General features: G+C 49.0%; 1 protein-coding gene across 4 annotated transcripts in view; it reads left to right on the top strand.

The window, feature by feature from the left end:
• Positions 1-27,680, top strand: part of LOC128694511 (glyoxylate/hydroxypyruvate reductase A-like) — a 451,562-nt gene that overhangs the window by 258,305 nt on the left and 165,577 nt on the right. The gene's annotated exons all lie outside the window — the stretch shown is intronic.

Below are 27,680 nucleotides of genomic sequence, written 5' to 3'. Positions count from 1 at the left end.
TAGTCGCAGCTGGGAAGACCGTCAACATTGATGGTAGGGTAGTCGCAGCTGGGAAGACCGTCAACATTGATGGTAGGGTAGTCGCAGCTGGGAAGACCGTCAACATTGATGGTAGGGTAGTCGCAGCTGGGAAGACCGTCAACATTGATGGTAGGGTAGTCGCAGCTGGGAAGACCGTCAACATTGATGGTAGGGTAGTCGCAGCTGGGAAGGCCGTCAACATTGATGGTAGGGTAGTCGCAGCTGGGAAGACCGTCAACATTGATGGTAGGGTAGTCGCAGCTGGGAAGACCATCAACATTGATGGTAGGGTAGTCGCAGCTGGGAAGACCGTCAACATTGATGGTAGGGTAGTCGCAGCTGGGAAGACCGTCAACATTGATGGTAGGGTAGTCGCAGCTGGGAAGACCGTCAACATTGATGGTAGGGTAGTCGCAGCTGGGAAGACCGTCAACATTGATGGTAGGGTAGTCGCAGCTGGGAAGGCCGTCAACATTGATGGTAGGGTAGTCGCAGCTGGGAAGACCGTCAACATTGATGGTAGGGTAGTCGCAGCTGGGAAGACCGTCAACATTGATGGTAGGGTAGTCGCAGCTGGGAAGACCGTCAACATTGATGGTAGGGTAGTCGCAGCTGGGAAGACCGTCAACATTGATGGTAGGGTAGTCGCAGCTGGGAAGACCGTCAACATTGATGGTAGGGTAGTCGCAGCTGGGAAGACCGTCAACATTGATGGTAGGGTAGTCGCAGCTGGGAAGACCGTCAACATTGACGGTAGGGTAGTCGCAGCTGGGAAGACCGTCAACATTGATGGTAGGGTAGTCGCAGCTGGGAAGACCGTCAACATTGATGGTAGGGTAGTCGCAGCTGGGAAGACCGTCAACATTGATGGTAGGGTAGTCGCAGCTGGGAAGACCGTCAACATTGATGGTAGGGTAGTCGCAGCTGGGAAGACCGTCAACATTGATGGTAGGGTAGTCGCAGCTGGGAAGACCGTCAACATTGATGGTAGGGTAGTCGCAGCTGGGAAGACCGTCAACATTGATGGTAGGGTAGTCGCAGCTGGGAAGACCGTCAACATTGACGGTAGGGTAGTCGCAGCTGGGAAGACCGTCAACATTGATGGTAGGGTAGTCGCAGCTGGGAAGACCATCAACATTGATGGTAGGGTAGTCGGAGCAGGGAAGACCATCAACATTGATGGTAGGGTAGTCGCAGCTGGGAAGACCGTCAACATTGATGGTAGGGTAGTCGCAGCTGGGAAGACCGTCAACATTGATGGTGGGGTAGTCGCAGCTGGGAAGGCCGTCAACATTGATGGTAGGGTAGTCGCAGCTGGGAAGACCGTCAACATTGATGGTAGGATAGTCGCAGCTGGGAAGACCATCAACATTGATGGTAGGGTAGTCGCAGCTAGGAAGACCATCAACATTGATGGTAGGGTAGTCGCAGCTGGGAAGACCATCAACATTGATGGTAGGGTAGTCGCAGCTGGGAAAACCGTCAACATTGATGGTAGGGTAGTCGCAGCTGGGAAGACCGTCAACATTGATGGTAGGGTAGTCGCAGCTGGGAAGACCGTCAACATTGATGGTAGGGTAGTCGGAGCAGGGAAGACCATCAACATTGATGGTAGGGTAGTCGCAGCTGGGAAGACCATCAACATTGATGGTAGGGTAGTCGCAGCTGGGAAGACCATCAACATTGATGGTAGGGTAGTCGCAGCTGGGAAGACCATCAACATTGATGGTAGGGTAGTCGCAGCTGGGAAGACCGTCAACATTGATGGTAGGGTAGTCGCAGCTGGGAAGACCGTCAACATTGATGGTAGGGTAGTCGGAGCAGGGAAGGCAGTCAACATTGATGGTAGGGTAGATGCAGCTGGGAAAGCCGTCAACATTGATGGTAGGGTAGTCGCAGCTGGGAAGGCCGTCAACATTGATGGTAGGGTAGTCGCAGCTGGGAAGGCCGTCAACATTGATGGTAGGGTAGTCGCAGCTGGGAAGGCCGTCTACATTGATGGTAGGGTAGTCGCAGATGGAAAGGCCGTCAACATTGATGGTAGGGTAGTCGCAGCTGGAAAGGCCGTCAACATTGATGGTAGGGTAGTCGCAGCTGGAAAGGCCGTCAACATTGATGGTAGGGTAGTCGCAGCTGGGAAGACCATCAACATTGATGGTAGGGTAGTCGCAGCTGGGAAGGCCGTCAACATTGATGGTAGGGTAGTCGCAGCTGGGAAGGCCGTCAACATTGATGGTAGGGTAGTCGCAGCTGGGAAGGCCGTCAACATTGATGGTAGGGTAGTCGCAGCTGGGAAGACCGTCAACATTGATGGTAGGGTAGTCGCAGCTGGGAAGACCATCAACACTGATGGTAGGGTAGTCGCAGCTGGGAAGACCATCAACATTGATGGTAGGGTAGTCGCAGCTGGGAAGACCATCAACACTGATGGTAGGGTAGTCGCAGCTGGGAAGACCGTCAACATTGATGGTAGGGTAGTCGCAGCTGGGAAGGCCGTCAACATTGATGGTAGGGTAGTAGCAGCTGGGAAGGCCGTCAACATTGATGGTAGGGTAGTCGCAGCTGGGAAGACCATCAACATTGATGGTAGGGTAGTCGCAGCTGGGAAGACCATCAACATTGATGGTATGGTAGTCGCAGCTGTGAAGACCATAAACATTGATGGTAGGATAGTAGCAGCTGGGAAGACCATCAACATTGATGGTAGGGTAGTCGCAGCTGGGAAAACCATCAACATTGATGGTAGGGTAGTCGCAGCTGGGAAGACCATCAACATTGATGGTACGGTAGTCGCAGCTAGGAAGGCCATCAACATTCATGGTAGGGTAGTCGCAGCTGGGAAGACCATCAACATTGATGGTAGGGTAGTTGCAGCTGGGAAGACCATCAACATTGATGGTGGGGTAGTCGCAGCTGGGAAGACCATCAACATTGATGGTAGGGTAGTCGCAGCTGGGAAGACCATCAACATTGATGGTAGGGAAGACGCAGCTGAGAAGACCATCAACATTGATGGTAGGGTAGTCGCAGCTGGGAAGACAATCAACATTGATGGAAGGGTAGCCGCAGCTGGGAAGACCATCAACATTGATGGTATGGTAGTCGCAGCTCGGAAGACCGTCAACTTTGATGGTATGGTAGTCGCAGCTGGGAAGACCATCAACATTGATGGTAGGGTAGTCGCAGCTGGGAAGACCATCAACATTGATGGTAGGGTAGCCGCAGCTGGGAAGACCGTCAACATTGATGGTAGGGTAGTCGCAGCTGGGAAGACCGTCAACATTGATGGTAGGGTAGTCGCAGCTGGGAAGACCATCAACATTGATGGTAGGGAAGACGCAGCTGAGAAGACCATCAACATTGATGGTAGGGTAGTCGCAGCTGGGAAGACAATCAACATTGATGGAAGGGTAGCCGCAGCTGGGAAGACCATCAACATTGATGGTATGGTAGTCGCAGCTGGGAAGACCGTCAACTTTGATGGTATGGTAGTCGCAGCTGGGAAGACCATCAACATTGATGGTAGGGTAGTCGCAGCTGGGAAGACCATCAACATTCATGGTAGGGTAGTCGCAGCTGGGAAGACCGTCAACATTGGTGGTAGGGTAGTCGCAGCTGGGAAGGCCGTCAACACTGATGGTAGGGTAGTCGCAGCTGGGAAGGCCGTCAACATTGATGGTAGGGTAGTCGCAGCTGGGAAGACCGTCAACATTGATGGTAGGGTAGTCGCAGCTGGGAAGGCCGTCAACATTGATGGTAGGGTAGTCGCAGCTGGGAAGGCCGTCAACACTGATGGTAGGGTAGTCGCAGCTGGGAAGGCCGTCAACATTGATGGTAGGGTTGTCGCAGCTGGGAAGGCCGTCAACATTGATGGTAGGGTAGTCGCAGCTGGGAAGACCGTCAACATTGATGGTAGGGTAGTCGCAGCTGGGAAGGCCGTCAACATTGATGTTAGGGTAGTCGCAGCTGGGAAGGCCGTCAACATTGATGGTAGGGTAGTCGCAGCTGGGAAGACCATCAACATTGAAGGTAGGGTAGACGCAGCTGGGAACGCCATCAACATTGACGGTAGGGTAGTCGCAGCTGGGAAGGCCGTCAACATTGATGGTAGGGTAGTCGCAGCTTGGAATGCCGTCAACATTGATGGTAGGGTAGTCGCAGCTGGGAAGACCATCAACAATGATGGTAGGGTAGTCGCAGCTGGGAAGACCGTCAACATTGATGGTAGGGTAGTCGCAGCTGGGAAGACCATCAACACTGATGGTAGGGTAGTCGCAGCAGGGAAGACCATCAACAATGATGGTAGGGTAGTCGCAGCTGGGAAGACCATCAACATTGAAGGTAGGGTAGACGCAGCTGGGAACGCCATCAACATTGACGGTAGGGTAGTCGCAGATGGGAAGGCCGTCAACATTGATGGTAGTGTAGTCGCAGCTGGGAAGGCCGTCAACATTGATAGTATGGTAGTCCCAGCTGGGAAGACCATCAACATTGATGGAAGAGTAGTCACAGCTGGGAATGCCGTCAACATTGATGGTAGGGTAGTCGCAGCTGGGAAGGCCATCAACATTGATGGTAGGGTAGCCGCAGCTGGGAAGGCCGTCAACATTGATGGTAGGGTAGTCGCAGCTGTGAATACCATCAACATTGATGGTGGGGTAGTCGCAGCTGGGAAGACCATCAACATTGATGGAAGGGTAGTCGCAGCTGGGAAGACCATCAACATTGATGGTAGGGTAGTCGCAGCTTTGAAGGCCGTTAACATTGATGGTAAGGTAGTCGCAGATGGGAAGGCCGTCAACATTGATGGTAGGGTAGTCGCAGCTGGGAAGACCATCAACATTGATGGTAGAGTAGTCACAGCTGGGAAGGCCGTCAACATTGATGGTAGGGTAGTCGCTGCTGGGAAGACCATCAACATTCATGGTAGGGTAGCCGCAGCTGGGAAGGCCATCAACATTGATGGTAGGGTAGTCGCAGCTGTGAAGACCATCAACATTGATGGTAGGGTAGCCGCAGCTGGGAAGACCATCAACATTGATGGTGGGGTAGTCGCAGCTGGGAAGACCGCCAACATTGATGGAAGGGTAGTCGCAGCTGGGAAGACCATCAACATTGATGGTAGGGTAGTCGCAGCTGGGAATGCCGTCAACATTGATGGTGGGGTAGTCGCAGCTGGGAAGACCATCAACATTGATGGTATGGTAGTCGCAGCTGAGAAGACCATCAACATTGATGGTAGGGTAGCCGCAGCTGGGAAGGCCGTCAACATTGATGGTGGGGTAGTCGCAGCTGGGAAGACCATCAACATTGATTGTAGGGTTTTCGCAGCTGGGAAGACCATCAACATTGATGGTAGGGTAGTCGCAGCTGGGAAGACCATCAACATTGATGGTAGGGTAGTCGCAGCTGCGAAGACCATCAACATTGATGGTAGGGTAGTCGCAGCTGGGAAGACCATCAACATTGATGGTAGGGTAGTCGCACCTGGGAAGGCCGTCAACATTGATGGTAGGGTAGTCGCTGCTGGGAAGACCGTCAACATTGATGGTAGGGTAGTCGCAGCTGGGAAGGCCGTCAACATTGATGGTAGGGTAGTCGCAGCTGGGAAGGCCGTCAACATTGATGGTAGGGTAGTCGCAGTTGGGAAGGCCGTCAACATTGATGGTAGGGTAGTCGCAGCTGGGAAGACCATCAACATTGATGGTAGGGTAGTCGCAGTTGGGAAGGCCGTCAACATTGATGGTAGGGTAGTCGCAGCTGGGAAGACCATCAACATTGATGGTAGGGTAGTCGCAGTTGGGAAGGCCGTCAACATTGATGGTAGGGTAGTCGCATCTGGGAAGACCATCAACATTGATGGTAGGGTAGTCGCAGTTGGGAAGGCCGTCAACATTGATGGTAGGGTAGTCGCAGCTGGGAAGGCCGTCAACATTGATGGTAGGGTAGTCGCAGCTGGGAAGACCGTCAACATTGATGGTAGGGTAGTCGCAGCTGGGAAGACCATCAACATTGATGGTAGGGTAGTCGCAGCTGGGAAGACCGTCAACATTGATCGTAGGGTAGTCGCAGCTGGGAAGGCCGTCAACATTGATGGTAGGGTAGTCGCAGCTGGGAAGACCATCAACATTGATGGTAGGGTAGTCGCAGCTGAGAAGACCATCAACATTGATGGTATGGTAGTTGCGGCTGGGAAGACCATAAACATTGATGGTAGGATAGTCGCAGCTGGGAAGACCATCAACATTGATGGTAGGGTAGTCGCAGCTGGGAAGACCATCAACATTGATGGTAGGGTAGACACAGCTGGGAAGACCATCAACATTGATGGTACGGTAGTCGCAGCTGGGAAGACCATCAACATTGATGGTAGGGTAGTCGCAGCTGGGAAGACCATCAACATTGATGGTAGGGTAGTCGCAGCTGGGAAGGCCGTCAACATTGATGGTAGGGTAGTCGCTGCTGGGAAGACCGTCAACATTGATGGTAGCGTAGTCGCAGCTGGGAAGGCCGTCAACATTGATGGTAGGGTAGTCGCAGCTGGGAAGGCCGTCAACATTGATGGTAGGGTAGTCGCAGCTGGAAAGGCCGTCAACATTGATGGTAGGATAGTCGCAGCTGGGAAGACCATCAACATTGATGGTAGGGTAGTCGCAGCTGTGAAGGCCGTCAACATTGATGGTAGGGTAGTCGCAGCTGGGAAGGCCGTCAACATTGATGGAAGGGTAGTCGCAGCTGGGAAGACCGTCAACATTGATGGTAGGGTAGTCGCACCTGGGAAGGCCGTCAACATTGATGGTAGGGTAGTCGCAGCTGGGAAGACCATCAACACTGATAGTAGGGTAGTCGCAGCTGGGAAGGCCGTCAACATTGATGGTAGGGTAATCGCAGCTGGGAAGACCATCAACACTGATAGTAGGGTAGTCGCAGCTGGGAAGGCCGTCAACATTGATGGTAGGATAGACGCAGCTGGGAAGACCATCAACATTGATGGTAGGGTAGTCGCAGCTGGGAAGACCATCAACATTGAGGGTAGGGTAGTCACAGCAGGGAAGACCATCAACATTGATGGTACGGTAGTCGCAGCTGGGAAGACCATCAACACTGATAGTAGGGTAGTCGCAGCTGGGAAGGCCGTCAACATTGATGGTAGGGTAATCGCAGCTGGGAAGACCATCAACACTGATAGTAGGGTAGTCGCAGCTGGGAAGGCCGTCAACATTGATGGTAGGATAGACGCAGCTGGGAAGACCATCAACATTGATGGTAGGGTAGTCGCAGCTGGGAAGACCATCAACATTGAGGGTAGGGTAGTCACAGCAGGGAAGACCATCAACATTGATGGTACGGTAGTCGCAGCTTGGAAGACCATCAACATTGATGGTAGGGTAGTCGCAGCTGGGAAGACCATCAACATTGATGGTGGGGTAGTCGCAGCTGGGAAGACCATCAACATTCATGGTAGGGTAGCTGCAGCTGGAAAGACCGTCAACATTGATGGTAGGGTAGTCGCAGCTGGGAAGACCATCAACATTGATGGTAGGGAAGACGCAGCTGAGAAGACCATCAACATTGATGGTAGGGTAGTCACAGCTGGGAAGACCATCAACATTGATGGAAGGGTAGCCGCAGCTGGGAAGACCGTCAACATTGATGGTATGGTAGTCGCAGCTGGGAAGACCGTCAAGTTTGATGGTAGGGTAGTCGCAGCTGGGAAGGCCGTCAACATTGATGGTAGGGTAGTCGCTGCTGGGAAGACCATCAACATTGATGGTAGTGTAGTCGCAGCTGGGAAGACCATGAACATTAATGGTAGGGTAGTCGCAGCTGGGAAGACCATTAACATTGATGGTAGGGTAGTCGCTGCTGGGAAGACTGTCAACATTGATGGTAGGGTAGTCGCAGCTGGGAAGGCCGTCAACATTGATGGTAGGGTAGTCGCAGCTGGGAAGGCCGTCAACATTGATGGTAGGGTAGTCGCAGCTGGGAAGGCCGTCAACATTGATGGTAGGGTAGTCGCAGCTGGGAAGACCGTCAACATTGATGGTAGGGTAGTCGCAGCTGGGAAGGCCGTCAACATTGATGGTAGGGTAGTCGCAGCTGGGAAGGCCGTCAACATTGATGGTAGGGTAGTCGCAGCTGGGGAGGCCGTCAACATTGATGGTAGGGTAGTCGCAGCTGGGAAGGCCGTCAACATTGATTGTAGGGTAGTCGCATTTGGGAAGGCCGTCAACATTGATGGTAGGGTAGTCGCAGCTGGGAAGACCATCAACATTGAAGGTAATGTAGACGCAGCTGGGAAGGCCATCAACATTGATGGTAGGGTAGTCGCAGCTGGGAAGGCTGTCAACATTGATGGTTGGGTAGTCGCAGCTTGGAATGCCGTCAACATTGATGGTAGGGTAGTCGCAGCTGGGAAGACCATCAACATTGATGGTAGGGTAGTCGCAGCTGGGAAGACCGTCAACATTGATGGTAGGGTAGTCGCAGCTGGGAAGACCGCTAACATTGATGGAAGGGTAGTCGCAGCTGAGAAGACCATCAACATTGATGGTAGGGTAGTCGCAGCTGGGAAGGCCGTCAACATTGTTGGTAGAGTAGTCACAGCTGGGAAGACCGTCAACATTGATGGTAGGGTAGTCGCAGCTGGGAAGACCATCAACATTGATGGTAGGGTAGTTGCAGCTGGGAAGACCATGAACATTGATGGTAGGGTAGTCGCAGCTGGGAAGACCGTTAACATTGATGGTAGGGTAGTCGCAGCTGGGAAGACCGTTAACATTGATGGTAGGGTAGTCGCAGCTGGGAAGACCATCAACATTGATGGTAGGGTAGTTGCAGCTGGGAAGACCATGAACATTGATGGTAGGGTAGTCGCAGCTGGGAAGACCGTTAACATTGATGGTAGGGTAGTCGCAGCTGGGAAGGCCATCAACATTGATGGTAGGGTAGCCGCAGCTGGGAAGGCAATCAACATTGATGGTATGGTAGTCGCAGCTGTGAAGACCATCAACGTTGATGGTAGGGTAGCCGCGGATGGGAAGACCATCAACATTGATGGTGGGGTAGTCGCAGCTGGGAAGACCGCCAACATTGATGGTAGGGTAGTCGCAGCTGGGAAGGCCGTTAACATTGATGGTAGGGTAGTCGCAGCTGGGAAGGCCGTCAACATTGATGGTAGTGTAGTCGCAGCTTGGAATGCCGTCAACATTGATGGTAGGGTAGTCGCAGCTGGGAAGACCATCAACATTGATGGTAGAGTAGTCACAGCTGGGAAGGCCGTCAACATTGATGGTAGGGTAGTCGCAGCTGGAAAGGCCATCAACATTGATGGTAGGGTAGCCGCAGATGGGAAGGCCATCAACATTGATGGTAGGGTAGTCGCAGCTGTGAAGACCATCAACATTGATGGTGGGGTAGTCGCAGCTGGGAAGACCGCCAACATTGATGGAAGGGTAGTCGCAGCTGGGAAGACCGTCAACATTGATGGTAGGGTAGTCGCAGCTGGGAAGGCCGTCAACATTGATGGTGGGGTAGTCGCAACTGGGAAGACCATCAACATTGATGGAAGGGTAGTCGCAGCTGGGAAGACCATCAACATTGATGGTAGGGTAGTCGCAGCTGGGAAGGCCGTCAACATTGATGGTGGGGTAGTCGCAGCTGGGAAGAACATCAACACTGATGGTAGGGTAGTCGCAGCTGAGAAGACCATCAACATTGATGGTAGGGTAGCCGCAGCTGGGAAGGCCGTCAACATTCATGGTGGGGTAGTCGCAGCTGGGAAGACCATCAACATTGATGGTAGGGTAGTCGCAGCTGGGAAGACCGTCAACATTGATTGTAGGGTAGTCGCAGCTGGGTAGACCATCAACATTGATGGTAGGGTAGTCGCTGCTGGGAAGACCGTCAACATTGATGGTAGGGTAGTCGCAGCTGGGAAGGCCGTCAACATTGATGGTAGGGTAGTCGCAGCTGGGAAGGCCGTCAACATTGATGGTAGGGTAGTCGCAGCTGGGAAGACCATCAACAATGATGGTACGGTAGTCGCAGCTGGGAAGACCATCAACATTGATGGTAGGGTAGTCGCAGCTGGGAAGACCATCAACATTGATGGAAGGGTAGTCGCAGCTGGGAAGACCATCAACATTGATGGTAGGGTAGTCGCACCTGGGAAGGCCGTCAACATTGATGGTAGGGTAGTCGCTGCTGGGAAGACCGTCAACATTGATGGTAGGGTAGTCGCAGCTGGGAAGGCCGTCAACATTGATGGTAGGGTAGTCGCAGCTGGGAAGGCCGTCAACATTGATGGTAGGGTAGTCGCAGCTGGAAAGGCCGTCAACATTGATGGTAGGGTAGTCGCAGCTGGGAAGACCATCAACATTGATGGTAGGGTAGTCGCAGCTGGGAAGGCCGTCAACATTGATGGTAGGGTAGTCGCAGCTGGGAAGGCCGTCAACATTGATGGTAGGGTAGTCGCAGCTGGGAAGACCGTCAACATTGATGGTAGGGTAGTCGCAGCTATGAAGACCATCAACACTGATGGTAGGGTAGTCGCAGCTGGGAAGCCCGTCAACATTGATGGTAGGGTAGTCGCAGCTGGGAAGACCATCAACATTGATGGTAGGGTAGTCGCAGCTGGGGAGACCGTCAACATTGATGGTAGGGTAGTCGCAGCTGGGAAGACCATCAACATTGATGGTAGGGTAGTCGCAGCTGGGAAGACCATCAACATTGATGGTATGGTAGTCGCGGCTGGGAAGACCATAAACATTGATGGTAGGGTAGTCGCAGCTGGGAAGACCATCAACATTGATGGTAGGGTAGTCGCAGCTGGGAAGACCATAAACATTGATGGTAGGATAGTCGCAGCTGGGAAGACCATCAACATTGATGGTAGGGTAGTCGCAGCTGGGAAGACCATCAACATTGATGGTAGGGTAGTCGCAGCTGGGAAGACCATCAACATTGATGGTACGGTAGTCGCAGCTGGGAAGACCATCAACATTGATGGTGGGGTAGTCGCAGCTGGGAAGACCACCAACATTGATGGTGGGGTACTCGCAGCTGGGAAGACCATCAACATTCATGGTATTGTAGCCGCAGCTGGGAAGACCGTCAACATTGATGGTAGGGTAGTCGCAGCTGGGAAGACCATCAACATTGATGGTAGGGAAGTCGCAGCTGAGAAGACCATCAACATTGATGGTAGGGTAGTCGCAGCTGGGAAGGCCGTCAACATTGTTGGTAGAGTAGTCACAGCTGGGAAGACCGTCAACATTGATGGTAGGGTAGTCGCAGCTGGGAAGACCATCAACATTGATGGTAGGGTAGTCGCAGCTGGGAAGACCGTCGACATTGATGGTAGGGTAGTCGCAGCTGGGAAGACCAACAACATTGATGGTAGGGTAGTCGCAGCTGGGAAGACCATCAACATTGATGGTAGGGTAGTCGCAGCTAGGAAGACCATTAACATTGATGGTAGGGTAGTCGCTGCTGGGAAGACCGTCAACATTGATGGTAGGGTAGTCGCAGCTGGGAAGGCCGTCAACATTGATGGTAGGGTAGTCGCAGCTGGGAAGACCGTCAACATTGATGGTAGGGTAGTCGCAGCTGGGAAGGCCGTCAACATTGATGGTAGGGTAGTCGCAGCTGGGAAGGCCGTCAACATTGATGGTAGGGTAGTCGCAGCTGGGAAGGCCGTCAACATTGATGGTAGGGTAGTCGCAGCTGGGAAGACCGTCAACATTGATGGTAGGGTAGTCGCAGCTGGGAAGGCCGTCAACATTGATGGTAGGGTAGTCGCAGCTGGGAAGGCCGTCAACATTGATGGTAGGGTAGTCGCAGCTGGGAAGGCCGTGAACATTGATGATAGGTTTGTCGCAGCTGGGAATGCCGTCAACATTGATGGTAGGGTAGTCGCAGCTGGGAAGACTGTCAACATTGATGGTAGGGTAGTCGCAGCTGGGAAGACCATCAACACTGAAGGTAGGGTAGACGCAGCTGGGAAGGCCATCAACATTGATGGTAGGGTAGTCGCAGCTTGGAAGGCCGTCAACATTGATGGTAGGTTAGTCGCAGCTGGGAATGCCGTCAACATTGATGGTAGGGTAGTCGCAGCTGGGAAGACCGTCAACATTGATGGTAGGGTAGTCGCAGCTGGGAAGACCGCTAACATTGATGGAAAGGTAGTCGCAGCTGAGAAGACCATCAACATTGATGGTAGGGTAGTCGCAGCTGAGAAGGCCGTCAACATTGTTGGTAGAGTAGTCACAGCTGGGAAGACCGTCAACATTGATGGTAGGGTAGTCGCAGCTGGGAAGACCATCAACATTGATGGTAGGGTAGTCGCAGCTGGGAAGACCATCGACATTGATGGTAGGGTAGTCGCAGCTAGGAAGACCATTAACATTGATGGTAGGGTAGTCGCAGCTGGGAAGGCCGTCAACATTGATGGTAGGGTAGTCGCAGCTGGGAAGGCCGTCAACATTTATAGTAAGGTAGTCGCAGCTGGGAAGGCCGTCAACATTGATGGTAGGGTAGTCGCAGCTGGGAAAGCCGTCAACATTGATGGTAGGGTAGTCGCAGCTGGGAAGGCCATCAACATTGATGGTAGGGTAGCCGCAGCTGGGAAGGCCATCAACATTGATGGTAGGGTAGTCGCAGCTGTGAAGACCATCAACATTGATGGTAGGGTAGCCGCAGCTGGGAAGACCATCAACATTGATGGTGGGGTAGTCGCAGCTGGGAAGATCGCCAACATTGATGGAAGGGTAGTCGCAGCTGGGAAGACCATCAACATTGATGGTAGGGTAGTCGCAGCTGGGAAGGCCGTCAACATTGATGGTGGGGTAGTCGCAGCTGGGAAGACCATCAACATTGATGGTAGGGTACTCGCAGCTGGGAAGACCATCAACATTGATGGTGGGGTAGTCGCAGCTGGGAAGACCATCAACATTGATGGTAGGGTAGTCGCAGCTGAGAAGACCATCAACATTGATGGTAGGGTAGCCGCAGCTGGGAAGGCCGTCAACATTGATGGTGGGCTAGTCGCAGCTGGGAAGACCATCAACATTGATGGTAGGGTAGTCGCAGCTGGGAAGACCATCAACATTGATGGTAGGGTAGTCGCAGCTGGGAAGACCATCAACATTGATGGTGGGCTAGTCGCAGCTGGGAAGACCGTCAACATTGATTATGGGGTAGTCGCAGCTGGGAAGACTATCAACATTGATGGTAGGGTAGTCGCAGCTGGGAAGACCATCAACATTGATGGTAGGGTAGTTGCAGCTGGGAAGACCATCAACATTGATGGTAGGGTAGTCGCAGCTGGGAAGACCATCAACATTGATGGTAGGGTAGCCGCAGCTGGGAAGGCCGTCAACATTGATGGTGGGGTAATCGCAGATGGGAAGAACATCAACATTGATGGTAGGGTAGTCGCAGCTGCGAAGGCCGTCAACATTGATGGTGGGGTAGTCGCAGCTGGGAAGACCATCAACATTGATGGTAGGGTAGTCGCAGCTGGGAAGACCATCAACATTGATGGTTGGGTATCCGCAGCTGGGAAGGCCGTCAACATTGATGGTAGGGTAGTCGCAGCTGGGAAGGCCGTCAACATTGATGGTAGGGTAGTCGCAGCTGGGAAGACCATCAACATTGATGGTAGGGTAGCCGCAGCTGGGAAGACCGTCAACATTGATGGTAGGGTAGTCACAGCTGGGAAGACCGTCAACATTCATGGTAGGGTAGTCGCAGCAGGAAAGACCGTCAACATTGATGGTAGAGTAGTCACAGCTGGGAAGACCGTCATTATTGATGGTAGGGAAGTCGCAGCTGGGAAGACCGTGAACATTGATTGTAGGGTAGTCGCAGCTGGGAACACGATTCACTTGATCTTCCTATTCCAGCGAGCGATTTCATCGACCTTGTTGAACTATGTGTTGGCTTTACGTGTTTCTCTTTCGAAAATCACCTCTTTCAGCAGACTTTTGGACTTCCCATGGGTTCGCCACTCAGTGCCGTCCTGGCGAACCTATATATGGAACATCTGGAAGCCGAGCGTTTCTCCACCATTATTCCTTCGTCTGTCACCTGGCTCCGTTATGTTGACGACATTCTCCTCATAACTCCCAGACGCTTCAACGTTCAAGCTCTCCAAGACAAGCTCAACCAGGTCGAGCCCTCAATCCAGTTCACACTTGAAGAAGTCGACAACACTCTTCCTTTCCTTGATGTTCTTCTCTGCAAAACTGATCATGAACTTCGTTTTAAAGTCTATCGAAAACCCACCAACCAAAACGATCTTCTCCACTTCTACTCTCAACACGACACCAAAACTAAACGTGGTGTAATTATAGGCTTTTTTCTCCACGCACTCAGAATCTGCAGCAATGAGTTCCTTGAGGAAGAATGCACTATTATTGAACAAGTATTTTCCAAACTTCGCTATCCTCGTCACTTCATCAGAGACTGCAGACGACGGGCATTAAACATCTTCAACACACCCAGAGAAGACACTGCCGAGAAGAGATACATAGTCCTCCCCACCAACTCCATTGCTAAACACGTTTCCAACATCTTTTCCAATACCTCATTCCACAGCCACGACCATCAAGGACATTACCCGTAATAGACAGGACAAACTTCCATCCTCTGCAGGGGTATACATAATCCCTTGTAATGACTGCAGCAAATTATACGTGGGCGAAACATCAAGAGACCTCCAAACACGTATTTCAGAACACCAATACGCAAGCAGGACTGACGATACAAGGAATGCCTGTGTACATCACCGTAATTCACACAACTATTTAATAAACTACAGAAACTCAATACTTATCGCCAGAGAAGACAACACTCAATACCGAAGAATCCTGGAATCATCGCTTATCTCCATATACAACAACTTCAACCAGAACAATTGCTTCTATAACATAGCTGAACCACTTGCCAAGAAACTTCTTCATCGCTATCTCACATAAGAACATAGAACACTGCAGAAGGTCTGCTCACAACTTATCCAATCTCCCTTCCAAGCTACCCAAGATTTTAGACTCTATAACCCCACTCGGTAGATCATCAGATGCAGCATTCTCCACCTGACCCAGCTTCTCAACCTGACTATAAATACTCGTGCACCATCCACCCCAGGTAGATCTGTTTGCGACTTGAAAAACCCCACTGTGTGGGCGAAATGTTGTCAATAAAGGATCACATTATACTGCATGTGTGTTTATATTTCCATTGTGTCGGTATTTTATACCATTTACTTCCATGGTAGGGTAGTCGCAGCTGGGAAAACCGTCATTATTGATGGTAGGATAGTCGCAGCTGAGAAGACCGTCAACACTGATGGTAGGGTAGTCGCAGCTGGGAAGACCGTCAACATTGATGGTAGGGTAGTCGCAGCTGGGAAGACCGTCAACAGTGATGGTAGGGTAGTCGCAGCTGGGAAGACCGTCAACATTGATGGTAGGGTAGTCGCAGCTGGGAAGACTGTCAACACTGATGGTAGGGTAGTCGCAGCTGGGAAGACCGTCAACACTGATGGTAGGGTAGTCGCAGCTGGGAAGACCGTCAACATTGATGGTAGGGTAGTCGCAGCTGGGAAGACCGTCAACACTGATGGTAGGGTAGTCGCAGCTGGGAAGACCGTCAACACTGATGGTAGGGTAGTCGCAGCTGGGAAGACCGTCAACACTGATGGTAGGGTAGTCGCAGCTGGGAAGACCGTCAACATTGATGGTAGGGTAGTCGCAGCTGGGAAGACCATCAACATTGATGGTAGGGTAGTCGCAGCTGGGGAGACCGTCAACTTGCACCTCGATATCCAAATGTGGAACTATTGATAATTACAAATGTAACCGCTGCTATAATCTGCTCTCTGAGCTACAGTGTAGTAACACAGACAGTTGTAGGAACAGTTCTAAGACACAGTGTAGTAACACAGGCAGTTGTAGGAACAGTTCTAAGACACAGTGTAGTAACACAGGCAGTTGTAGGAACAGTTCTAAGACACAGTGTAGTGACACAGGCAGTTGTAGGAACAGTTCTAAGACACAGTGATAGTAACACAGGCAGTTGTAGGAACAGTTCTAAGACACAGTGATAGTAACACAGGCAGTTGTAGGAACAGTTCTAAGACACAGTTTAGTGACACAGACAGTTGTAGGAACAGTTCTAAGACACAGTGACAGTTTGAAGTCCTTAACCTCCATACATTTCCATCTCGTTTAAATTTCATTCCATTTATCCGTATTTAATAATGTATTTATTAATATTTTTAATGCTGGGAGTGGAGTACAGGGAGAGAGCAGCCTGCTTTAATATCCTTGCAACAAACATCTAAATAGTGTAGCCAATGATGGGCAATATATGGCTCCCGAAGCTACTCTGTGTGGCTACTGAAGTTTCTCTGTGTGGCTACTGAAGCTTCTCTGCGTGGCTACTAAGCTTCTATGTCTGGCTACTGAAGCTACTCTATGTGGCTGCTGAAGTTTATCTTGTTGGGAAGGGTTCGTGGAGATATGTTAGATGGTAACACTGTATTGCAGAGTGTGAGAAGGGAGAGCCCAGTCCTGCTAGGACTATGGGAAAGTGAGGCCTAGGGCTGGGAGCGTAGTGCTCACTTCGGCATCATGTGACATCACTCAAGCTAGTCACTGAGCCTAGCAAGGGGTCGTGTATGAAAAACGTATGGATGGTACTAACTACGATACTCAGATAACATATACATATACAGGGGATCAGCAACTATGCTGACAGCTCGGTCATGTTACGTATGTCGTCTCGACATACAATACTATGCTATAGGCTGAACAGGCAGATGGGTCTGGGCTGATTCTATACAATGGCAAAGACATATTTAGCTTAGAACTAATGGATGGCATTGTAATGGATGTTAACGTAATGCTTTACGAATTATAAGAACAAATCATGGTATAATAAAGGATGGAATGGATCGATCGATTTGTATTCATGCACTCTACGGATTCTGAGGAAGAATAAATATATATTTACAAAGGTGAAAGTAATTAACAGCAAAGGCAGATCTGGTGTGCACAGATCATTACTGCTAATTTCTCAGAATTCGGAGGGAACGTGAACACACACAAAAAAAAAAATCTGTAAAACTGATCAGCTAGTAAAAAAACACACAGCTGACAACTTCATTCATCTTGAACATCTAATTATACAAACTATATACCTTTAAACCCAACTGTGCGAGGGTAAGATTTACGTATGCAGAATGTATCATCTTTAGGTGGATCGAATTCTTCTTCAATGGCTAACACATGCCTTGACTGAGGGCGATCTGAACAAGTATCTACAAAAGATACAGCTACATTCACTAGTGACTGGAATTACTAACTGTTATACTCTTCTGCTTGGAGTACCTAACTCGGCTGTTCGATACAGTAATTCTTGGCTCATTACAAAGTCACTAATGGGTGCTGGTGGCTTCACAGTCAGAATAAGATCTTCCTGGAGCAGGAATCGAATCACACCAGACCACATAGGATCGGTTCTTTCTTACTGGAGGAATGAACAAACTCGGTGGAGTGGATGACTCTTCCCGGTAGAAAAAAGTAATGCTATAACACGCAATATGAGCAAGGGAGAATGAATCTACTATCTCTCACGGCAAGCACGGAGGGAAAGAAATGAACACTGCCAACAATACTGATACTCAATCTGAGTCGCACACAGTGACACGAGGTATCAACTATAAAGGGACAGCACTTACAAACGTTAACAACGTGAAGATTACTCGAGAAACAACTTTGTACATTGCACAGATTACTGTCAACTTGGATGGGATCACCATCTGGAACACTAGGAACAACAACAGACACTCTAGTGAGTACACTAGCCACAACAGAGATGTCTTTCTGCAACGGTTTGTAACATCAGCAAGAGATGACATTGCTAGTTTCAAGTAATCGTTCTCTGACAAGACATCCCCTGTGGAAAAACTACTACTTGAACTAGCAGACATTACAGGGATAGGCTGTGCACTCAAGGCAGTCTGAGTGTCCTCGGACACCTGAGGCAATGGAACACTATCCTACATGTCTGAAGGTGTAGGTGAAACACAGATGGGAGTGACAGAGTTACTAGTGCCTGACCACTCGGCTACGTTAAATTAAGCAACGCACTTATCTATAGGGACTTAATCTGAACTTCACATTCCGCAGCACTTTAACAAAACTCAGATACAAACTGTGAGAACAAACACATTGTCTAAGAGCTAGGTATTGTCTTTCAGTCAGTAAGGGAATATTGGTACTGTGGACTGATTCATATTGACTTTGACTGGCATGATACACTAAGTGAGCAAACAAAAGTGACTGGGACATCTTCTCAGGGAACTTACTCAAGGACATAGAGGCAAGAAAAATAGAGAGAATGACACAATAAGCTTAAATGGAAAGAAAATGCTTAACTATTCTGCATAAGTAAAGAAAAATTGACAGGTCACACTGTAAGCAAAGAAAACTCACATAAAAATAAATTACTCAACTGGATAAGCAACAATTTGAAAATCAAGAAAAATTGTACTTTACTCAAATCAAATTTACTCAAATTTACTTTAATTTAAATTAACGGCACAGTGAGTTGTCTTTACTCTCAATTCAATATAGAAATTCAACAATAAATGATAAATCAAACAAAAAATAATAAAATGGAATCAATAAATCTTGTGCAAAATTAAAATAGACTGGGAAAGCAATTCACTAAAAAGAAAATAATGTGACACACAAAGAATAAAATATTATGCACAGAACAAGAAATATAAAACTGAAATCACAAAATATTGCACTGAAACAAACTGTAGCAATATTGCAAATAACAATTATTAATCAAAAGAACTGCACAACACAACAATACATAAAAAAAAATTCTGAAAGAAAAAATTTAATGGCAGCACAATATTTACACAGGAATCATTGCAAATGAGTCAATACTGCAATAACAAAAAAATTGCACACACAAGAAAATGCAGTTTACAAAAAAAATAAAAATTTATCAAGGAATGAACTGATTGAACACTTTAACTCTTAACTGCAGCTTAAGCAACACTTACTGAACAAGCAAAAGAATTATTTACTTAAAGTTAAAAATTGCACTAAGAGCGAATTTAATTAATGAAATATGAACAATAATAAAGGGTAAAAAATAAAAAAGAGAGAAAAGTTAACACTCACAATAAGGCAGAAACACAACACATCAATATATGCACAATACTATGAGAATTTTCTTGCAATGAAGCTTGGGGTGACAAAAATTAGAAAATAATTGTTTTGCTTCAAACAAAATAATGGCACTATTGTCTGTGGAGATAAGACAAATTAGACACTGGCTAAATGAAAAGAATTAACACAAGAATGTTCAACACAAAGAAAAAAATGGCAAATGAATGAATAAAAAAATCAGCAAAGATACAAATGCTGGGAGAGAAAAAATAACTGAGACAACACTGAGTTGTGATGCAGAATATTAGATAACAAGTTACTGAATTACTTCACTGGCATTTATGGATTTGGAAAAGGCGTATGACAGGGTGGATAGGGGGGCAATGTGGCAGATGTTGCAAGTGTATGGTGTAGGAGGTAGGTTACTGAAAGCAGTGAAGAGTTTTTACGAGGATAGTGAGGCTCAAGTTAGAGTATGTAGGAAAGAGGGAAATTATTTCCCAGTAAAAGTAGGCCTTAGACAAGGATGTGTGATGTCACCGTGGTTGTTTAATATATTTATAGATGGGGTTGTAAGAGAAGTAAATGCGAGGGTCTTGGCAAGAGGCGTGGAGTTAAAAGATAAAGAATCACACATAAAGTGGGAGTTGTCACAGCTGCTCTTTGCTGATGACACTGTGCTCTTGGGAGATTCTGAAGAGAAGTTGCAGAGATTGGTGGATGAATTTGGTAGGGTGTGCAAAAGAAGAAAATAAAAAGCGAATACAGGAAAGAGTAAGGTTATGAGGACAACAAAAAGATTAGGTGATGAAAGATTGGATATCAGATTGGAGGGAGAGAGTATGGAGGAGGTGAATGTATTCAGATATTTGGGAGTGGACGTGTCAGCGGACGGGTCTATGAAGGATGAGGTGAATCATAGAATTGATGAGGGGAAAAGGGTGAGTGGTGCACTTAGGAGTCTGTGGAGACAAAGAACTTTGTCCTTGGAGGCAAAGAGGGGAATGTATGAGAGTATAGTTTTACCAACACTCTTATATGGGTGTGAAGCATGGGTGATGAATGTTGCAGCGAGAAGAAGGCTGGAGGCAGTGGAGATGTCATGTCTGAGGGCAATGTGTGGTGTGAATATAATGCAGAGAATTCGTAGTTTGGAAGTTAGGAGGAGGTGCGGGATTACCAAAACTGTTGTCCAGAGGGCTGAGGAAGGGTTGTTGAGGTGGTTCGGACATGTAGAGAGAATGGAGCGAAACAGAATGACTTCAAGAGTGTATCAGTCTGTAGTGGAAGGAAGGCGGGGTAGGGGTCGGCCTTGGAAAGGTTGGAGGGAAGGGGTAAAGGAGGTTTTGTGTGCGAGGGGCTTGGACTTCCAGCAGGCGTGCGTGAGCGTGTTTGATAGCAGTGAATGGAGACGAATGGTTTTTAATACTTGACGTGCTGTTGGAGTGTGAGCAAAGTAACATTTATGAAGGGGTTCAGGGAAACCGGCAGGCCGGACTTGAGTCCTGGAGATGGGAAGTACAGTGCCTGCACTCTGAAGGAGGGGTGTTAATGTTGCAGTTTAAAAACTGTAGTGTAAAGCACCCTTCTGGCAAGACAGTGATGGAGTGAATGATGGTGAAAGTTTTTCTTTTTCGGGCCACCCTGCCTTGGTGGGAATCGGCCAGTGTGATAATATAAAAAAAAATAAATTACAAGCAAGGAACACAGTACTGTGAACACACAATAATTTATGAGGTGTAAACACAAGTTTATACTGCTTATATAGTGCACACAACAGGGAAAAACTGAAAAGTACTTACTTCACATACATAAAAAATGAACACAACACAACAGACATAAAAATAAAGCACGAAAATTAACACTGAAGAAAGAAGAAAAAATATTGCAAACAGGATATAATAAACGCAGTCTAATCAAGAGTCACTGAATGTCACAAGAAATCACTGGAAAGAAATGTCACTAAGAAATCACTGAAAAAAAAGTCTCAACACTCACAAATGTCTCCATAAAAAAGTATTATTTATTATCACTGTAGCGACGTTGGTGGAGAATGATAGTGATGGTGGAGGAGGAAGGTAATGAAGGAGGAGTGTCGTGGCTGGTCCGGCACTCCACTACTCGGCGAATTCTCGAAGCTTTTGTGCTTAAATCGATGATAGACACACACAGGAGGCTTTTTCGTTGGCGCACAGGGACGAAGGAACAATTTTGCATCTTGACCCCCTATGTGGTCCATGAAATATGGTGCTAGAACCCGTTATAAGGATACAAAAACACAGTGGTGGTAGGTGTGAGTGAGTGAGGCAGCGCGGTGAGACATTTTGTGTTGACTGGGCCTATGGGATGAGCAGCGTAAGCCACTCTGGAGACACCCACACTAGGCACGAAAATATTCTAAGCCTGGCTGGCTTAAAAAGCAACAACAAAATACTGCGATACAACAGGGATGGTAAAGCACTCAGAGCAGCTTTAACCTGAAGCACAAAGCGACGGTGAAGGCTGGAACTCACATGGCTTGCTTGAGTATTGGTTTAGGTCACCTGGGTTAGTTGCTGGCTTGCTTGGCTTAACTCATCACATAGACTGGTTTGTGAACTTGTAACGATGAGCACAGCAGGGGTGGAAAGCTGGCTTAGTAGGCAAGGCTGGTACTTAAGACAGGCTGGATGGTGTAGGGCTGACTCCCCCCCAAAGACTGGCTTGGTGGCTTGGCTTAATTTGCAAAACCCGGGTCAACCCCTCGGAAGTAATGCAGATAAGCAAATAAAACACTAAGACACAAAGACTGACCAGGAAGTAGGGCAGAAAGGCTAGGGGATGCTAGCTCGGGTAGCTAGCTGTGAGGTTGGCCTGCTGGTGACACAAAATGTCCGTCGTGCTGGTCGAAAAAATCTCCATACATTGGCATAATTAACAATTTCACGCCCACACCGCTGGCACCATTTGTTAGGAAGGGTTAATGGAGATATGATGGTTGGAGTTAAACACACTTGTTGGATGGTAACACTATATTGCAGAGAGTGATAAGGTAGTGCCCAAACTGCCTGTCCTGTCACCTGCTAGGACTACAGGGAACTGAGGCCTAGGGCCGGGAGTATAGAGCTCACATCGGCATCACGTGGCGTCACACAAGCTAGTCACTGAGCCTAGCAAGGAGTCGAGTATGTAAAATGTATGGATGGTACTAACTACGATACTCAGATAACATATAAAGGGGATCAGCAACTATGCTGACACTCTGTGCAGCTACTGAAACTTCTCTGTGCGGCTACTGAAGCGTCTCTGTGTGGCTACTGAAGCTACTCTGTGTGGCTACTGAAGCTACTCTGTGTGACTGCTGAAGCCACTCTGTGTGGCTGCTGAAGCTAATATTTGCGGCTACTGAAGCTTCTATGCGGCTTCTGAAGCTTCTCTGTGTGGCTACTGAAGCTTCTCCGTGTGGCTTCTGAAGCTTCACTGTGGGGCTACTTAAGCTACTCCCTGTGGCTGCTGAAGCTTCTCTGTGTGGCTATTAAAGCTTCTGTGTGTGGCTACTGAACTTACTCTGTGTGTCTACTGAAGCTTCTCTGAGTGGCTGCTGAAGCTACTCTGTGCAGCTCTTGAAGCTTCTCTGTGTGGCTACTGAAGCGTCTCTGTGTGGCTTCTGAAGCTTATATGTGCGGCTACTAAAGCTACTCTTTGAGGCTGCTGAAGCTACTCTGCGTGGCAACTAAAGCTACTCTGTGTGGCTACTGAAGCTTACCTGTGCGGCTACTGAAGCTATTCTGTGTGGCTACTAAAGCTACTCTGTGTGGCTACTGAAGCATACCTGTGTGGCTACTGAAGCTATTCTGTGTGGCTACTAAAGCTACTCTGTGTGGCTACTGAAGCTTACCTATGCGGCTACTGAAGCTACTCTGTGTGGCTACTAAAGCTACTCTGTGTGGCTACTGAAGCTTACCTGTGCGGCTAATGAAGCTATTCTGTGTGGCTACTAAAGCTACTCTTTGAGGCTGCTGAAGCTACTCTGTGTGGCTACTGAAGGTTCCCTGTGTGGCTACTGAAGGTACTCTGTGTGGTTACTGAAGCTTCTCTGTGTGGCTACTGAAGCTTCACTGTGTGGCTACTGAAGCTATTCTGTGTGACTACTGAAGCTTCTCTGTGTGGGTACTGAAGCTACTGTGTGTGGTTACTGAAGCTTCTCTCTGTGGCTGCTGAAGCTTCTCTTTGCGGCTACTGAAGCTTCTCTGCGGCTATTGAAGCTCCTCTGTATTGCGAATGAAGCTACTCTGTGTGGCTACTGAAGCTACTCTGTGTGACGGCTGAAGCTACTCTGTGTGGCTGCTGAAGCTATTATTTGTGGCTACTGAAGCTTCTCAGCGGCTACTGAAGTTCTCTGTGTGGCTACTGAAGGTTCTCTGTGTGGCTACTGAAGTTTCTCTGTGTGGCTACAGAATCTTGTCTGTGTGGCTACTGAAGCTACTCTGTGTGGCTACTGAAGCTTCTCTGTGTGGCTACTGAAGCTTCTCTGTGTGGCTACAGAAGCTTCTCTGTGTGGCTACTGAAGCTACTCTGTGTGGCTACTGAAGCTTCTCTGTGTGGCTACTGAAGCTTCTCTGTGTGGCTACAGAATCTTGTCTGTGTGGCTACTGAAGCTACTCTGTGTGGATGCTGAAGCTACTCTGTGTGGCTACTGAAGCTTCTCTGTGTGGCTACTGAAGCTTCTCTGTGTGGCTACTGAAGCTACTCTGTGTGGCTACAGAAGCTACTCTGTGTGGCATCTGAAACTTCTCTGTGTGGCTACTGAAGCTTCTCTGTGTGGCTACAGAAGCTTCTCTGTGTGGCTACTGAAGCTACTCTGTGTGGCTACAGAAGCTTCTCTGTGTGGCTACAGAAGCTACTCTGTGTGGCCACTGAAGCTTCTCTGTGCGGCTACAGAAGCTTCTCTGTGTGGCTACTGAAGCTACTCTGTGTGGCTACTGAAGCTTCTCTGTGTGGCTACTAAAGCTACTCTGTGTGGCTACTGAAGCTTCTCTGTGTGGCTATTGAAGCTTCTCTGTGTGGCTACTGAAGCTTCTCTGTGTGGCAACTGAAGCTTCTCTGTGTGGCAACTGAAGCTTCTCTGTGCAGCTACTGAAGCTTCACTGTGTGTCTACTGAAGCTTCTCTGTGTGGGTACTGAAGCTTCTCTGTGTGGCTACTGAAGCTTCTCTGAGTGTCTACTGAAGCTTCTCTGTGTGGCTACTGAAGCTTCTCTGTGTGGCTACTGAAGCTTCTCTGTGTTGCAACTGAAGCTTCTCTGTGTGGCTACTGAAGCTTCTCTGTGTGGCTACTGAAGCTTCTCTGCGTGGCTACTGAAGCTTCTCTGTGTGGCTGCTGAAGCTACTCTGAGTGGCTGCTGAAGCTACTCTGTGTGGCTGCTGAAGCTACTCTGTGTGGCTGCTAAAGCTACTCTGTGTGGCTGATGAAGCTACTCTGTGTGGCTACTGAAGCCTCTCTGTGTGGCTGCTGAAGCTTCTCTGTGTGGCTGCTGAAGCTTCTCTGTGTGGCTGCTGAAGCTACTCTGTGTGGCTGCTGAAGCTACTCTGTGTGGCTGCTGAAGCTTCTCTGTGTAGCTGCTAAAGCTTCCCTGTGTGGCTGCTGAAGCTACTCTGTGTGGCTGCTGAAGCTACTCTGTGTGGCTGCTGAAGCTACTCTGTGTGGCTGCTGAATCTTCTCTGTGTGGCTGCTGAAGCTTCTCTGTGTGGCTGCTGAAGCTACTCTGTGTGGCTGCTGAAGCTTCTCTGTGTGGCTGCTGAAGCTACTCTGTGTGGCTGCTGAAGCTACTCTGTGTGGCTGCTGAAGCTTCTCTGTGTGGCTGCTGAAGCTACTCTGTGTGGCTACTGAAGCTACTCTGTGTGGCTGCTGAAGCTACTCTGTGTGGCTGCTGAAGCTACTCTGTGTGGCTGGTGAAGCTACTCTGTGTTGCTGCTGAAGCTACTCTGTGTGGCTGCTGAAGCTTCTCTGTGTGGCTGCTGAAGCTACTCTGTGTGGCTGCTGAAGCTACTCTGTGTGGCTGCTGAAGCTACTCTGTGTGGCTGCTGAAGCTACTCTGTGTGGCTGCTGAAGCTTCTCTGTGTGGCTGCTGAAGCTTCTCTGTGTGGCTGCTGAAGCTACTCTGTGTGGCTGCTGAAGCTACTTTGTGTGGCTGCTGAAGCTTCTCTGTGTAGCTGCTGAAGCTACTCTGTGTGGCTGCTGAAGCTACTCTGTGTGGCTGCTGAAGCTACTCTGTGTGGCTGCTGAAGCTACTCTGTGTGGCTGCTCAAGCTACTCTGTGTGGCTGCTGAAGCTTCGCTGTGTGGCTGCTGAAGCTTCGCTGTGTGGCTACTGAAGCTTCTCTGTGCGCCTACTGAAACTTCTCTGTGTGGCTACTGAAGCTTCTCTGTGTGGCTACTGAAGCTTCTCTGTGCGGCTACTGAAGCTTCTCTGTGTGGCTACTGAAGCTTCTCTGTGTGGCTACTGAAGCTTCTCTGTGTGGCTACTGAAGCTACTCTGTGCGGCTACTGAAGCTTCTCTGTGTGGCTGCTGAAGCTACTCTCTTTGGCTACTGAAGCTTCTCTGTGTGGCTACTGAAGCTTCTCTGTGTGGCTACTGAAGCTTCTCTGTGTGGCTACTGAAGCTACTCTGTGCGGCTACTGAAGCTTCTCTGTGTGGCTACTGAAGCTTCTCTGCGTGGCTACTGAAGCTTCTCTGTGTGGCTACTGAAGCTACTCTGTGTGGCTACTGAAGCTTTTCTGTGTGGCTACTGAAGCTTCTCTGTGTGGCTACTGAAGCTTCTCTGTGCGGCTATTGAAGCTACTCTATGTGGCTACTGAAGCTTTTCTGTGTGGCTACTGAAGCTTCTCTGTGTGGCTACTGAAGCTACTCTCTTTGGCTACTGAAGCTTCTCTGTGTGGCTACTGAAGCTTCTCTGTGTGGCTACTGAAGCTTCTCTGTGTGGCTACTGAAGCTACTCTGTGTGGCTACTGAAGCTTCTCTGTGTGGCTACTGAAGCTTCTCTGTGTGGCTACTGAAGCTTCACTGTGTGGCTACTGAAGCTTCTCTGGGTTTCTATTGAAGCTTCTCTGTGTGGCTTCTGAAGCTACTCTGTGTGGCTACTGAAGCTTCTCTGTGCGGCTACTGAAGCTTCACTGTGTGGCTACTGAAGCTACTCTGTGTGGCTACTGAAGCTTCTCTGTGTGGCTACTGAAGCTACTCTGTGTGGCTACTGAAACTTCTCTGTGTGGCTACTGAAGCTTCTCTGTGTGGCTACTGAAGCTTCACTGTGTGGCTACTGAAGCTTCTCTGTGTGGCTACTGAAGCTTCAATGTGTGGCTACTGAACCTACTCTGTGTGGCTACTGAAGCTTCTCTGTGTGGCTACTGAAGCTACTCTGTGTGGCTACTGAAGCTTCTCTGTGTGGCTACTGAAGCTTCTCTGTGTGGCTACTCAACCATTTCTGTGTGGCTACTCAAGCTTCTCTGTGTGGCTACTGAAGCTTCTCTGTGTGACTACTGAAGCTACTCTGTGTGGCTACTGAAGCTTCTCTGTGTGGCTACTGAAGCTTCTCTGTGTGGCTACTGAAGCTTCTCTGTGTGGCTACTGAAGCTACTCTCTTTGGCTACTCAAGCTTTTCTGAGTGGCTACTGAAGCTTCTCTGTGTGGCTACTTAAGCTTCTCTGTGTGGCTACTGATGCTTCTCTGTGTGGCTACTGAAGCTACTCTCTTTGGCTACTCAAGCTTTTCTGTGTGGCTACTGAAGCTTCTCTGTGTGGCTACTGAAGCTTCTCTGTGTGGCTACTGAAGCTTCTCTGTGTGGCTACTGAAGCTACTCTGTGTGGCTACTGAAGCTTCTCTGTGTGGCTACTGAAGCTACTCTGTGTGGCTACTGAAGCTTCTCTGAGTGGCTACTGAAGCTTCACTGTGTGGCTACTGAAGCTTCTCTGTGTGGCTAATGAAGCTTCTTTGTGTGGCTACTGAAGCTACTCTGTGTGGCTACTGAAGCTTCTCTGTGTGGCTACTGAAGCTTCTCTGTGTGGCTACTGAAGCTACTCTATGTGGCTACTGAAGCTTCTCTGTGTGGCTACTGAAGCTTCTCTGTGTGGCTACTGAAGCTTCTCTGTGTGGCTACTGAAGCTACTCTGTGTGGCTACTGAAGCTTCTCTGTGTGGCTATTGAAGCTTCTCTGTGTGGCTATTGAAGCTTCTCTGTGTGGCTACTGAAGCTACTCTGTGTGGCTACTGAAGCTTCTCTGTGTGGCTACTGAAGCTACTCTGTGTGGCTACTGAAGCTTCTCTGTGTGGCTACTGAAGCTTCTCTGTGTGGCTACTCAAGCTTTTCTGTGTGGCTACTAAAGCTTCTCTGTGTGGCTACTGAAGCTTCTCTGTGTGGCTACTGAAGCTACTCTGTGTGGCTACTGAAGCTTCTGTGTGTGGCTACTGAAGCTACTCTGTGTGGCTACTGA

This window comes from Cherax quadricarinatus, chromosome 60, assembly GCF_038502225.1.
Source record: "Cherax quadricarinatus isolate ZL_2023a chromosome 60, ASM3850222v1, whole genome shotgun sequence".
Taxonomy (NCBI): domain Eukaryota; kingdom Metazoa; phylum Arthropoda; class Malacostraca; order Decapoda; family Parastacidae; genus Cherax; species Cherax quadricarinatus.
Note: the sequence above shows the minus strand (reverse complement) of the source record. Positions and strands in the feature narration are given on the sequence as shown.